At 42.4% G+C, this 12,753-nt stretch overlaps 1 long non-coding RNA gene across 3 annotated transcripts; it reads left to right on the top strand.

Moving 5' to 3' along the window:
* Positions 1–561: 561 nt before the first annotated feature.
* On the top strand, positions 562–9,118 carry LOC107077786 (uncharacterized). Of its 3 annotated transcripts, none has more exons than XR_011190217.1 (4): positions 562–707; positions 858–1,021; positions 8,087–8,231; positions 8,923–9,118. It is a non-coding gene; the product is annotated as an uncharacterized lncRNA (long non-coding RNA). The 3 variants fall into 3 exon arrangements; XR_001478785.2 differs by having other exon boundaries at positions 8,773–9,118; XR_001478786.2 differs by having other exon boundaries at positions 8,087–8,892; positions 8,974–9,118.
* Positions 9,119–12,753: the final 3,635 nt, after the last annotated feature.

Here is a 12,753-nt window from a genome sequence, read left to right as displayed (position 1 = left end):
AGAGCCTGATTGACAACGTACCCAGTTCGGAGTCAGAGAAGGGAAAATAATAATAACACGCCAGTGTACAGCGCAATAGCGCTACGGGGGGGAGAGAACGGTCTTGCTGTCGTCCAACGTCTCCAGTCCTCCTGGGTCAGGGTTGATAGAGGCGGCGGATACATGGGAGCCCCTGATGGATTTATTATCTACACATTTTAAAATGTTGCTTTTACTATAAACACCCCCCCACACACACACACAGACACACACACCATAAATACAACCGCTACTACCGTCTTCTGAGGGACAACAGAGGGCATTGTTTTCAGTCCTAGATAGTAGGACTTTCTAGAGAAGAAAGGTGAGCATGACGTCCCCTGAACCCCACGATTAATTAAAAACAGCAGTAAACACCCCCCACTCGCGCCCCGAGGACTCAACCGGCTCACCGGACGGCTTCCCTAAATACCTAAACCAGGGTTTCACTGACATCGTAGTGTGCACCACGGGGAAAGACAGACCGGTAGAATTTGTTCTTCTTTTTTTTTATATATATAGCAACCATACAGATCTAGAGACTCGGCGACCCTCTGAAGAACATATACTGTCACGCCCTGCTCCCGACACTGCTTTTGCCCCATGACAAGCGAGTAAGCGACGGAATACTGTAGTTGAAGTTTTCAGAAGAGAGACTGGGAATTCCCAAGGAAGCGAAGTTAGTGCAGGTAAGACTGAAAACTTCCTGAAACACCCCAACTATGTAGTTGCTGAGGTTATATACTCCGGACGGTGCGTGTTTAGGGGCTGCCCGAAGAGTTTTTAATAGCGCTAAACTTGCACATTACAAACCTTGCCACGGATTTCTGTTGCGACAGATACATGGCGACACAAACCTGGAGGTGCCCACTTCTCAGACAAGAACAAGGACGTTTAAGAAGGTCCTGTGAAGTTCTTTGATGGGAACAGCAGAGATGGGCGATGATTTACTGATTTAATTTCAACCACTGTCTTTTTGGGGGAATTGCAAAGGACACTTCAGGTATGTATGGATTTGATTTTTTTGTGTCGGATATAGATTCTGCTTACAGTGGAACAGTCTAACTTGTATTGTATTATTTTATAAATCACCTTTTAGACGGTAATATGACTTGATTAATCGCTAGAAATTTGAGGAAATATACTCTTATTAGGGAACAACAACAACAACAACAACAACAACAACAACAACAACAACAATAATAATAATAATAATAATAATAATAATAATAATAATAATATAGAAAGTACGGTTGCGGAAGTTGTCAATATCTAAGAAATAATACCCAAAACCAATGGATAGTTAATTTATGTTCTGGCATTTGACACGTGCTTTAATAAAGTAGAACAAGTTTCCGAACTTCTACTTTTTTCAACTACGTTGTATAATATTACAATTTAAGCATATTTAGGCCTACATAAAACACGGTAGTTCATCTATACGTGCTCTTTCTGAGCGTATGTGTATTTCAAAGCTAGAAATGAGTTCCCAAAGGTAGGCGTGATAAGGGAGGAATTTGACATCCCGCTCGGAGTCACTCTGAGCTGTCTGGTGTCCACGAAAAAAAAATCCAAGAGGAAAATGTATAGGAGAAAAAATTCCAAAATAGTTTTTCGATCTTTCCATCAGTGTATCAACATGAAGCAAAGCGAACGCTATAAGCAAACGAGTGAATAATATTAACAACAACAACAACAACAACAACAACAATAATATTTTTAAATAATTTTAATAATAATAATTTAAAGTGATGGCATTTTCAGGTGGGATATCAAATGACTGTCTGCCGAGGGTTTGAACGAGAGAAGCGACTGCTTCGAACCCCCACTTAACCTCCAGTCCTCTGTGAAACGAGTGCATCCCCACAAAAACAAATCGGGAGGATTTTGTCACTGTTTGGTATATGTATCCTCTTTAGAAAGCTTTGAGAAATCCAGACACACATCCCACACAATCTTCCCCGCTCCCCCCCCCTCTCTCTCTCCCTCACTCTCTCACTCACACACACCTCAGTCAGATTTGAATATAGATTTAGGTTTTAAACCCAAAGCCGGAATCCACAGCTTCATAAACCCCCGGTCGGTTTGAGCAGGAAATTCACGCATTCTCAACTCTCCGTTTGCCATTCTGAAATGCGTGCGGTGCGAGGTTTAATCATCACCGTTGAAATAATCAGAGGCAGGACGAAATAAAAGGTCTCAGATAGGACGTGAGCTAAGTTTTCCGTAAGAGGACTGATCTTCCTCTGCGATGGAAACAAAAGTTTGGCGGCGAACGTCGAGGCTCACTGCTAGCAACTTCAGAGGTTCGGTCACTATCAGACCATCAGTGGAAGAAGAGGACGGGAGAGAAAAGGGTATGATTTTACATGTCAGTCCATTGTTAACGTACTTCATCAAATCAATCCATCACGTCCGTCTCCGTATCAGTCGTGTCTGCCTGCTCATACCTCCAGTTTGTAAATAATAATAAAACATTTGGTTAGAACCGAAACACAACGGCTGCGTAAAAGCAAACAGCAAAAGGAGGAACTCCATATAATTTTATACCAGGATTATTTGCATTGTGTGTCACCCACCCACTCTTACAGGGGCCCACGGATCAGCCTCTTTTGTCCCCGTTTCCCCCGATTCCCTCAGCCCCAACCCCCCCCGCGTGCCCGCAGTTTCTCGGAGCGCTCGGGGACAGGTCGCGTTTTGTTAGGGATTAGCGAACAAGCTAATTGTTATTGCTGCTCTTTTCACAGCCTCGCAACTTTGTTTGCTGCAAACTCTTTCAGGACTGTCTTCCAATAAACTCTCCACACCCCGGCAGCCAGGGAACAGAAAGAGGGACCCAACCTGTCACAGAATCTAAAATGCATTTACAGTCGTCTGTTTTTTTTCTTCTTCTTAAATTTTCGATCGTCTGTCCGAAGAACGGCACAATTATTTACTTTATGGAAAACAAGACGCAATTCAGAGAGTTCATGAAGTTGGATTTCGACGAGCTGTTATTTGAATCAGCTTGAAAACGTTTTAAAAATAACGTTTTTTTTTCCGAAAAGGCAATAATTATATACATATACGATGACACCTTTACATCATTAATTTTATATGCAACCATTATATGAAACCATTTCCCCCTAAATTCACTGAGTTGTCATATTATATTTTCTTTTTTTACTATGTATTTATTACTATTTACGTATTTACTAATTTTAGCATTTACATCTCATAAGGAAATTCCATGAATATTCCATTACAAACGCTAGATGAAAATGATAACCTGTGATTATTGTTAGTCGACTACTAAAACATTCTGAGAGGTTTAATCTTAAACGGTTTTGGACTGCAGGATCCAGCGTCCAGTTCGCCTGACGCAGCTCGAGATTATAGCTCGGATGTAACCCGCACCGACTCTTTAGAGCTAAATTGATAAATTATTCATTTTTAAATACCACACCGCCTCGGGGAATTTCTATATTTAAAAAGGAGAACGACGGGAAAACGAAATCGCACACCTCGTGTTAACGCCAGCGGCTATCAGTAACCCCGCTGCCTCGCGGCTAATTGAAGAAGTCGTTGTTTATCCCGGTTTATGGAAAACGAATTGTAGGGTTAAGACTCCTGGGAATCCTGTCCCACTTCACGTAAAGAGTTCCCACATAAAGTTATCCCCTTTCTTCACGCGCCCGAGCAACACAAAGCATTTAAAATAATATTTCAAAATCGAGGCCTTCTTTTTTGGAAGCCTTTTCCATTTTGGAGCGACGACAACAAGGTTTACAATATCACTATACGGAGCTATTCCAACGTTGCCGTCGCCTTAAACCGTAAAGGGAAAAATAACGTTTAGTGCGAGCGTTCGTCGATATATATAAACCAGTTTGAAATATCGATATCAAACTCTCAACTAGATCCAAAATGTTTTAACTCATTCCTGTCAGCTAAATTAACTTGATATTATTTAAGCAACGTTAACATGTAAATTATATATCCCTTTTCAGAGCCGATAGTATAGGTCAAGGTAACTTCGTGCTGACGTTACGATTTTCTTAAATTGGAGTCATTTTGCAATCTGTAATCCCGCAGTCTGTGAACTGTGTGTAATGTGAACTTTAACAGAAAGTTGGCAGCTGTGTTTATTCATATAAAACACCCGAGTAGCACCTGAAAACTGAATAGAACTTGTCAAACAAATGTTCCAACTTGAAACATTTAAGTCAATAACGTACTTTATAATTGAACTGAAGTATTGTATTTAAAAAAAAATATATATGACAGATTTATTAGTAGTAACTGCTAGTTTCTAAATGCAGCCCATCTCTTGATTGCTCTTGTTTGTTTGTAGGGCTTTCTGGGCAAACAACATACCATGGGTTATTTTCCAGTTTAGTATTTAAATATAAAACGATGACGTAAATATACCAAGAATCTTAAAACGAGGATAGCTACAGTATTACAATTCTCTTCATCGTCACTACAACACCCGCCACCAGCCCCTGCTGTTATCATCGCATCAATTGTATTTTTTATTTCAAATTAAATGATCTCACTGGAGTTTCCTGAACGGTTTGCGTGCACATAATGTTTACCGGGATTCCGTATTAAACATAAATTCTGATTGCGCTACAGAGAACAGCTCTGTATCAAGCTGTACACCTGAAGAGTTAAACACAGGACCGTGAGGGATGCTTTGAAGTATAAACGTCTTCCAGCACCCCTGTTCTAGAGATCAGGGTCAGCATGACAATGCAGATAATACTACTATTCATAATAAAATATTTAATAAATATTGTAGCGGGATTAACATCAATTAGAGACTAATTGACGATTGCGGGATAAGGATGATTTTTAAAACTCCTTTCTTCTTCTTTGTCTGAGACTTCAGTGAGGGCTCCGGGACTCATTTTGGAAAGAGCGTCAGTACAAATTACCTGTTTGAAAGAAAACACCGTTGATCTGTTAGGTTTACGTGTTAGTTTAAGACACATACCCTGCGATGTCTATGGGAACGCGGACACCCTTTTAAATAACTTTAACTGGGATGAAGTTATGGCGATTGCAGGGACCTGCGTTTTAAAAAAGAGCCTTAGGACCCTCTCTCGAATATACCGTTTCAATCCGAGTGGAGATGCCGGCGAGCACCATGGATTCAGACGTTATTTACGTATCACATGGACACATACAGTATACGATATTGCATTCCAAACTTTACTTTTCATTTTCTTTCGAAAGAAAACTAATTTCTGCATTCTGTGTCTTGTCTCCTGTCTTTGAGCAAATTCCAAGAAAATCCGGTTGGTATAAAGATTAAGATTAAAATGGTAACGTTCATTTATATTTTAATTGTGATATAAATATAAAATCACAGTCTCGAATACTGAAAAAAAGGGAGCCGGTACCCTCTGTCCAGTTGTGGTTAGCGTGATGCAATCGGTTTTAAGCGACATCCACAGTTCCCATTAGTAACTTTATCCCCCCCACCACCCTACACACATGCCTAAACAATTTCCCCATCACAAGTTTATTACCGCGCCGCCGGTGCTCAGTCTCCCGTCCGGCGCAATATTAATGTTATTGAAAAAATATTGAAAATGAAACGTGTCTTCATTAAGAACACGAGGTAGGGCCCAGAACAAGAAAGCACTTAATTGAAAGGGCAGTGTATTTCAATAGCTCTTTGAGAGAAGATTAAACACTCTCGAATCCAAGCACACAATCGGAGAGAGAGAGAGAGAGAGAGGCCGAGGGCAGCCTGATTCAGTCTTCCTTCACCTTCAAACCAGACCGATAGAAACACACGTAGCTGTTTTCCGCAACACGGAGACACTGTTGCTGTTCTCGCTGGAGACGGTGAGACGTGGTCTTTGAAGAGAACTTTTGAGCCACCGGTCTGTTCTCCTTGGTTTTTCAACGTTGTTCGGTATCTGAGGTTAGGTAGAGTTCCTTTCTGCTGTATCATACTTGTATTTACCTGATTGAAAGAAACAAAATAAATGACGATTGAGCATTTTTTTCAAAGTTGCAGCCAACTTTTTTTTCCATTTAATGCATTTAAAAAAGAATATTGCTAAATAAATGGTGAATCCAATTTTAGTGCCCGCTCCATGCCCAAAAAATAGATTAACAGTGTGGTGTCTTGATGTGTTGACACTGTTATATCTGACTGGCTGAGTTTAAGTATTCAGGAAAAGGGAGATAATGTTGTTGTACATTAAGCATCCTTGTTAGGCTGCAAACATCACCTGGACAAATATATTGACAGATGGAAGGACATCCTGGTCTGATGTTTTTGGTTTAAAACAAGATAGGAGCCATGTTTATACCAAAGCAGAATGGGGAGAGTTAGGTCTCTTTGGTGCACTCCATCTCCATGATCACATCTTCTCAACTGGAGCAGGGATGCAATCGGAATATTTCTGCTGGGTGGCAGAATGATGGAGGGTCAAACTAGAGAGCTGTATTGCTTACAAACGTGCTGAAACAAGAGCACTATCTGATACTTGAAAAAAACGGTGACTATGAGCTGGTAGTTACAACACAGACAGGAAGACGCAAATCAGTGCAGAAACTTGAAGATCACGATGAATTCACCACAGTTCTCTGTTAGTTATATGTTCATTAACCTGGAACTAACCATTTAGGAACAAGGTGTTATTTACAAAGCCAACCTAGGGAGGTTACCGGCAGTAATAATAATAATAATAATAATAAACTTTATTTTATATAGCGCCTTTAAAGGTGGCTTCTCAAAGCGCTTAAAGTAGACAATGGCAAAGTCACACCAGATCAAAACAGCAAACGAAACAAATCAGTCCAGCAATCAGACTTGTTCAAGATCAGTGGAAGCAGCCCAAAAAGGAAAAAAAGTGACAGATGTTTCCGTTCCAATTATTTCTCGATTCCTAGGAGGAAAACGTTATGATCAGACTTTTGCAAAAGTCAGATTAGCTTTTACCACAGGCAGGTCTGCCTTGATTTTTTAGCATTTACTGTAGACGGAGAGTCTCAGAATTCCGCACACACCTCTCCCTGCATGCAATAATGTGGTGGTCACTGGGAAAGGAGCTGATCCCTCATGTGACAATGTTGCAGGTTCACAAGACCTCAAAGGAAAATACTGGTGATCCTTCAGACAGCCAGGGCTATGGCTAACACAATGCTTCTGCAACTTTTTTATAGCACAACATAAGACACAGCAGGGAGCCTTTCACTTTCTAGATTAAGCCATCTTTTAGACATAAGAGGTCCTACGAAAGGGATTTCAATTTGTGGAGATAAACTGTCAACCCCAAGCACATAATTAAATCCAAATGCTTCCCTTCGGCAAAAACAAAGGTTATGTCCTTTGTGCCCCAGTTCAAGACGGATATGTGTTGATGTATTCCATTGTTTGTATTCTCTTTTTTGATATTTTTGGAGATTTTGTAGACAACACCAAAGGCTTGTCATCTGGTGTTTACATTGCACTTGCAAATGTCGGAGATCTTTTGTCTGCTGATTTTAAGTTCGCCACATTCGTTCAGTTGCCTCTATTACCTGCTTTCTGCCTTGGATTTCAAAAGAGGGAAGCCACCAGATCTCAACAAAGTATTGGCATTGGAAAAAGTGCTAGCGTAATGCAAGAGGAGGGTGACTCAAATGAAGCTGAAGCACTCACGTTTGTAACATTAACACTGCATTGTTGTGAGTCGTTGAAAACTAGGACTATACCAATACCACCTGTCTATTTTGTATCGTACAGTTCACACACTGGCTGCCAGGTTAATAACGTTGCCATCCTTCTTCCACTTGCTAAGAAAGTCAGAAAAATACATTCAAGATTGTGAACAAAGTATTTTAATTTCCTAACCTTGGAATAATAAAGAGTCGACATAAAGGAACTGGCCAAACAAGGCATAGATCTGTTTTGCTTTCTTGAAATATGTGCATACTGTAACACTGAAATTAAAAGTGAACTTTAAAGGCCTAAGTAAGGTGTTTGTGTATTAGCTTATGTATTTGTGCTGTGGATTAATTTCCTGCCACTAATATTTTATGGTTATTAATCAGCATTGTAATTGTTTGTTTTGTGTTTGCACAGGGGCCTTGCTACAAACAAATGGATTCAATTAAATCTCTCTTCCCTCTTCTAAATATCAATATGTGAACTCCAGCAGAAAACAAGGCTTTGCGAATCTCACAATGACAAACGCTGCTGTAGGAAACACTCCCCACACATCCAGAAGGTGAATTTAAGGAAACAAAGATGTGGCTGAGAGCTGTTTCAATGTGGCAATCTGCTTATAGTGGTACCATGCCAGTAATTAGCATGGTGTGTTCTTTTGGCTACATGTGCCCTGAACTGTGGTAAAAATGTATAATTAATATTGTTGTAGTATCATTTCGAGTTCTCGTAGTAAAATTTACACTACTACACTGCAGCTCTTTTCCCGTAATATTTGATCTTTCTTAAAGAAGCAGAGCTTAAAAAAAACAGATGCCATTTCCTGTGTGTGACATTTGAATGGACAAAATAAACGCTTCAATGGTATAATTAAAATGAGAAGTGGATAATCCATTCTTTTCCATCGCCTATATCAAAGAAACGGCAGAACACATACACTTTCAGAGTTCAATGCAAGGGCTGTATCACAAAATGCCACATCTTTTAGAACTTAAATAAGTGGTTGAGCTTCTGTTGAGCTGCAGTATTTGGGAGAAACAATGGATTGGAACGTATTTTTCATGTCTGTGTGCGTGTGTGTTTTTTTTCCCTATCGAGTGAAGCCTGAGCCTTAGGAGTGGAGGTGGTGTGTTTGCCGAACACACAGGGCAGTGTTTGGCAATGAAAGTCTCACCCTAGAATAGGTCCAGCTCTCCTCCGTGCCCAGCTAAGGATCGGTACAGGTAACAAAACCTTCCCTTTGCCTTTTTCAGCATTCCCATCATTGTCCCTTCACCTCCTGGAGCAGCTCCTTTTCTCCTTAGGCCTGGCGTGGGACTCCGATGGTCTCGTCCTCCTGGCCAGACTGTTCCCCCAGCCAACAGGGTTAAACACGCGTCTGCATCTCACATCGCTCACAAGCTAAAGTGGCACAATACTCGCCCTACTAGGGCTGCCAAAAACTCTTGAGCCAATAAAAGTTTGAAATAATGAAAACTGTAGATGAGAATTTTTTCCTCCTTCGTTTAGCCAAACTGTTTTTCCCACTTTTCCATTTTTCTCATTTTTCTTTTTTGCATGACATTCTTTCCAGCAGGGGCTTGGATGAGGTCAGGCTGTGCGTGGCGTGTGCGTGGCTTGTGTTTTGACCCTCATTTCTGTAAAATCTACAGATTATAGTCGTGCAGACGCTGAACACGGAAAAAAAAAAGCCATTCAAACAAATCAGCAATTCCTGCTTCTGATGTCTATTTCTTCAATACAAAGTCTGAGTTAAAAAGCCTTGATGACAAACAGGCTAGCTGAAGCATAACCAGTATGAAAATGCATAGATTCTACAGCATGTAAACATCTATAGCAGAAAGAGTGATACTGCTCTCTTTGTGACTAAAATAAATACTCGTGTACATGACAGAGTCGGAGAGAGAATGAGAATGTGCTTTAGGAGCCTGCGTGACCTGCTAGCTTTCAATCATTGTAATTGTGTATGCACATATGTAAATACAAATCACAATATTTAAGTTTTTTTTTTTACAATCCCAATTATAAATCAAATGATTTGATGCATTCTTTCATTTGCGGTTTTATTCATTTGTTCATAATCTCCTGATCAGACCGCCTGTGGGCCACAGAGCAATCAGCACCTTTGCCCATCATTTACTTGAAATGCAAATCCAGCCTGTCTCTCCGGTTTTCACTCTGCCTTTTTTTTTCCAATTAAGTTGAGCAGCTTGGTGCAACCAGGACTCATTGCATCTGACGCTGCCTCAACTCGATGCCACCTTGCTGAACGGGGGCGGGCACACAGACGTTGAGAGGTGACAGAGTTGTCTTCAGAGGAAATGCCCAGGGGTCAAGCCCAGATGGGCGATGGGGTTCCTAGATTCTAATACCAATGATTAGTCCGAGTCCAGGCAAGGGCAGGCTGGCACTGTAAAGCCGGATTCATGACAAAAGGCCGAGATGGTTGTAAAGTTAACTTAATGGAGACAGAAAGAGAACGTCATGCCCTGCTTTTCTTGAAGAAGGAAGGTCATCATGAGGAACTGAAGGCCATACGTACATTATTGCTATGGCCAGTGTGCTGCCCAAATTCCTCATAACCTGCAGGAAACGTGTAAGGGCGTCAACAGACATCACATGACATAATAAAGGCAATAATTCTTGCTTCAAAGAAAGCAGATCATCTTGGCGGGGAAGGTTACGGCCGCAAGCATCACAGAAAAAAAATGAAATCCTTTCACCGCCAGTGGTAGATGTCGAAGTGAGAGATGTGAGATCTGAAAGAGAGAGGGAAAAATAGCCCGGGCAAGAGTATCAGTTTTCTGAGCGTGTTTCAGAAGACACACATCCGTCGTCAGCCTTTCTTCGCTTTCTCAATCGCCCCGTGTTTACGGCACAGCGAACCGTTCTGTGTCAGGGCTGAGTGCGCGTTGAGGTCAGGTGTTCCCTCGCCGGAATAAACCTGCCCTGCAGATGGACCGTCTGTGTGAAGGAGTTCAAAGTCGGGAGGACTTACTGTGGAGGATTTGTTAAGGCTTTTCAGGTAACGCCTGATTTGAATTGGATTGCGGGATGCATTCATAACACCTTTGGAAATGCTACATTGTACTACGGCTGTGCATATAATCCCCCCGTAATAACTTTAGAAATGGGCACCGCGTGTACAGCCTTGACTATTCATCAGCTGGTCTTAAATGTTTTGTCGCAGCTCTTGCCCCTAAAGCCTAGGTGATATGTCGGGAGACTTTGCAGAGAGGACTCCCAGAGTGGAATACTACTTTCGGGCTTTTCCCTTTCATCTCCACTACATCCTCACGCACAGAGATTTCCAACGGAACTGTGCGCACAGGCTGTTCGATTTAATGCGAGCTAGTTTGAGATAGGAGACTGCTGAGTGATTCACCAAAGGGTGTACTGAGCGCCTTAAAATAATCTGGAAGAATCAAGGAATCAGCCCTCATGCTCACAGTTGTTTTTGCCTTGATGTTTTCGGAATTGTGACTGCTGTTACTGGCCCACGTTCCGTAGACAGGGAAAGAAAAACGTAGGACAGATTTCGCATTTTGGTAGGAATCTTTGGACTAACAGTCGACAGAACTGCAAAGCTTCCCTGTCTGATGCAAGGGTAGCGGAATTTTTAAGATGCACAGCCCGACCGTGTGAGGATACGTGAGTGTGTGTGTTTGCGCCCGGTCCAAACGCTGCTCTGCAGTGAGTGACATCTTGGCGATACCCACGGTTCCCTGCTTCGACATTTCAAAGATAGCCCCAGTCAGAGGTGACATTGCCAATCCCTCTCAATTCTTTAATTTTGCTGAGGGTTTTTTTTTTTCCTTGCGCAACGTTTTGCCAGTCAGAGGCGCCCTGTGCCAACTGGATGTTCAAGCCGCATTCGGAGACAGCGGCCGTATGTGTATCGTTCCCAGCCCCGGGCCGGCGAGATAGCGCGGCTGGGAATCCCCAAAGACCCGTCCGTCAAACGGCCCCTCCCCGCCAATTAGGAGAGTAAACATGGGCTGCGCGGGAGGAGGGGGCGGCCAACTCCTGGTGTTACTGGAGCTGTCAACACCAGCAACTGGAGCTCGAACAGCGAGGAACACAAAATTAAACACAAAGAGAGACATCAACCCATTCTTCTGGTATGTCGATCTCTCCATCTCTCTATTTATTGGGTCCCGCGGCCTGACTTCAAGCCAAGTTTCATATGATCTTTATACGAGCGTTAAATCAGGACTGGGGCGCAGTCGAGCAAAGGTTATTAGGTATAGACAGCCGGGGGCGAGGGGGGACTTTAGGTGCAGAGATTCGCATTCGGTTTAAATCTGTCCCAACTTTGGAGAGCTGGTCATTTTAGAATTCGGTTTATTTTAAATCTGAAACTCTTCTTTTTCTTGATGTTTAACCCTATTACACCGATGAATACCCGTATTCCAAGATTTCCACCTATATTCTCGCTCCTGTCGCGTTTCCCAGCCACGTAAGGAGCTGCTCCGTCTTTCTGTTTCTTCATTTCTGTGAATGGGGGTTTCTGTGCCGTTCAGAATGACATCAGAGACGCAGAGGAGTGAAAGTCTTTTGTTAATCTCTGCCATTGAGTGCCTTTGGAAGGAGCTGACAGCCACACTTCATTCTGCGTTTTCAAGATTATTTTTAGGGTCTGCAAATCTTTTTCTGTGTGCATGAAACAGGCCTATTGTCGACCCCCTGTAGCAGTTATATGTGTGCCTAATGTGCCCCCCCCCCAGTGAACAGCAAAGTGCCAAATGATTGTCGCTGTCCGGGTGAAATTGACTCGGAGGGACAGAGTCTTTAAAAAACACACCCCCTTATAAGACAATACATCTAGCAAAGTGCCACACTGTTTGTTCAGGATACGTGTTGACACGTCCCTACAGGCTGCGCAAGAGCTGTTGTTTGTCTCCTGCCACAAAGGTGAGTCTCAGCATGTCGAAACCTGTCATGTCGAAACGTAGGCCCTCAAGCCTGGTAAAATAAGTCCGGAGATGTGTGGTTTCACCCCTTCCTCCTCGTCCAGGCGCACGGTGGGCTCTCGGGTAGGTGGCGGCTGTGATCGAGGTGGCCCCTCTCTAGGCGCTCGCAAA

This window comes from Lepisosteus oculatus, chromosome 8 (assembly GCF_040954835.1).
Source record: "Lepisosteus oculatus isolate fLepOcu1 chromosome 8, fLepOcu1.hap2, whole genome shotgun sequence".
Lineage (NCBI taxonomy): Eukaryota > Metazoa > Chordata > Actinopteri > Semionotiformes > Lepisosteidae > Lepisosteus > Lepisosteus oculatus.
This window is presented reverse-complemented; position numbering and strand designations above follow the sequence as displayed.